We start from the raw sequence: 2,869 nt of genomic DNA, 5'->3' as shown, positions 1-2,869 counted from the left end.
ACAATTTTGACTTTAAAATGTTTACAAAATGGGCTGCAAGAACATTCTTATATTTTATTGAGCTATTTCCATATACATACATACATTCATACATAAATAAATGCATTGTATTAATATACATGATTAATAAAATATATGATATTCCAAAATTATAGTCTCAAAAAAAAAAAAAACAGTTCTCAGGCCAAAGCCTTAGGGCTTCATATGTTAGTAATAATAAAGTACCTTTTCAATGAATTCCATGGACTGGCATGCATTTACTGCAGTGTCATCTTTAGCTGCTTGCTCATAGATTTCTTTGTTAGTATGGAATTCCTCTGCCAATACACTAAATACATGATTGAGCAGAAATGAACAATTTTAAGTTCATTTGTACAGTTCAATGCAAAATAAATAATAGTAAATAATACAATAATGATCAAATAATGCAATAAATGTCTCTGCTTGTGGTATGTTTATATCAGATTTGTGAAAAAAAAAAAATGGTAATGTGAAATCACCAGATGAAGAATAAGAAGCTACCTGTCTAGTGGATCATCAGCCTCTGGAAGTATATCAGAAGTCCATATACAAAGCATCCAAGATCTCTCTCTCATAGTAACATGAGCTGAATAATGTCGATCAAATATGTGGTGGCAAAATCCTTCCCACACTGTTGATGTTTGCAATGGTAAATCTATACTGCAGTTAAGTACAAAATGCTAAATACTTTTTCTTGAGTGTTCTTTAGCTATACTCTAGATGTATTAAAAAAGAGAAATCAGTTTCTGAAAATTACCATGACACTACAAAAGCTAAAGGATACAGGAGTATAGAACCGGACAACAGGTGGTTTCACTGGATAATCACAGCCAAAATGACAATACAGCTCAAAGGTTCCATTCTCATAGGGAGTTTCAGGCGGTCCTTTCATGACAATCCTCCAAAAAGCTGAAATATATTTTTAATGCAAGTAACCTAGTTCAGTGTAGCCCAATTGCTTATTGTTCAATATTATTTATTTATAGATCAAATTATTGGCAATTATTGACAAATATTGATAAAAACGATTAGGAACTTTAAGATTAGGGTCTTATTTTTGACCACTCATATAAAAGCAGATTTAATCATACTTACTGAAGTCGGTTTCTGAGGGATACACAGAACAAAATGGATGGGGATCACAGTGAAGACTTTTCAGTTCTTCTATGATCCGTTTCTCTTTCTCCATGAAGCGGCCTGACTTGCATTCTCTTATCTTCTTTTTTAATACACTAATAAGGAAATTACTACTTAAAACATCAAAACACATTTATTAATTAATTTAAAAAAAAATAACCATATAAATGTTTAAGTGATAATCATCAGACCAGTCATTATGTATCAGATCAATTTTTTTTTTATTATTATTTTTTATTTATTTATTTTTTGTTTTTTTTTTATTTTTTATTTATTGAAACTCTTTGGCTTGATAGATGGAATCACTTCATTTTGTGTGGGGTCAAGATCTTTGGAAGTCAGAGGAATCATCCCGGTGAGTGTCTAGCCAGCAGCAACAATCAACCATGGCCTATCTGGAAGACACTCAACAGGCTACGACTAGCCCATGGAACACATGCCTACAAATGTTATTACATGCTTGGGGTCTCTCATCAACCAGCAAGTGTGGAGTGCGGCAGCAAGCAAAACATGCAACACCTCATGCAGTGCAGCCTAGCAATCAAGAATGCTCAGATCTAGCAGAGCCCAGCTACCATGCCATCAGTTGTGCTACACCACTGGAAAGATGTAATATAAGATCGTAGGACACGAAGAAGAAGAAGAAGATGATTTATTTTAGTGGTGGGCACAGTGAATTTTTTGATTGGGGAAATCTGACTTATTAAGACTTATTTCACTCAGTGTTACTTGTAGGTTTTTTTTTTTTATTTTTTAAATTTCTGAAATTTCAAAAACTTCTTTTGAGTTAAATTGTTTCTGCAAATTTGTTTTCATACAAGATGATTTTTGAGACTTCACACTTGCAGGCATGCAATATGGATTTATATCAGCAAAGGCCAACCTCAGCAAGGTTTGTCCCCTGGACTTTTATTTTTAAGTGTTTCCTGTCCCATGTTTTTAGTCAGTTTGTAGTATTTCCTGTTGATTAGTCTGATTGTTCCCACATGTGTTTGTTTTGACTTTTTTGTCTGTGTTTGAATAAAACCTTAGCTGCAAATAGATCTACTTCTCATCTGCCATCTTTTCAGCTCCAGCCTTATTACATTTGCGTCCTTATGCATATGGCCAGCTGTAAAGTCTGGACATCACTATCGTCACAATTTCAGGTCCAAACCCTCTTAAATTTCTCACATGAAACAGTAAAGACTTGGACCCAGAAACAATATTCGATACATCATACTTCAGTTAACAGGTGGATAGAGCCATATTGCACTCCTGCTTGTATGATATTTAAAATAATTCAATAAAAGTCCTATTTAGACTACAAATTAACTTTGGATGTACACTCAATACCTCTCCGTCCTACCTGCCACTTTCTCAGTGATTTGAGCAGGAAGCCTCCTTTCTGGTTTTCATCGTAGCCATGGGTGGCAAAATGTTTGGTCAAGAATCTTCCTGTTGAAAAAAAAAAAGTTATTTGCAGAAAGTCTTGGTTATTTGTCAGATTTAAGCATGTATACTGAGGCTATATAGGCTATACAGAAACTTTCATTTCCAAAGATATAGTAATATTTAATACCTGTAATTTTCTTGTTAAAGCTGAAAGTAAACAGGTAATGGCTTACTTCATACCTCTGTTTTATTGAAGACACACAGGTAAATTTGTTCTCTACATGCTCTGCTCTCATCTCCATGGACAAGACAGTTTGCATGCTCAGAAACGCTTCAG

The 2,869-nt window shown here is 34.0% G+C and overlaps 1 long non-coding RNA gene across 1 annotated transcript; it reads right to left on the bottom strand.

The window, feature by feature from the left end:
* Nucleotides 1-638: 638 nt before the first annotated feature.
* LOC122143853 lies at nt 639-1,253 on the bottom strand. Its single transcript, XR_006159402.1, has 3 exons — nt 1,117-1,253; nt 806-930; nt 639-676 (listed from the first exon to the last, which is right to left on the bottom strand). It is a non-coding gene; the product is annotated as an uncharacterized LOC122143853 (long non-coding RNA).
* Nucleotides 1,254-2,869: the final 1,616 nt, after the last annotated feature.

This window comes from Cyprinus carpio, unplaced genomic scaffold (genome assembly GCF_018340385.1).
Source record: "Cyprinus carpio isolate SPL01 unplaced genomic scaffold, ASM1834038v1 S000006517, whole genome shotgun sequence".
In the NCBI taxonomy this organism is placed as follows: Eukaryota; Metazoa; Chordata; class Actinopteri; order Cypriniformes; family Cyprinidae; genus Cyprinus; species Cyprinus carpio.
Note: the sequence above shows the minus strand (reverse complement) of the source record. Positions and strands in the feature narration are given on the sequence as shown.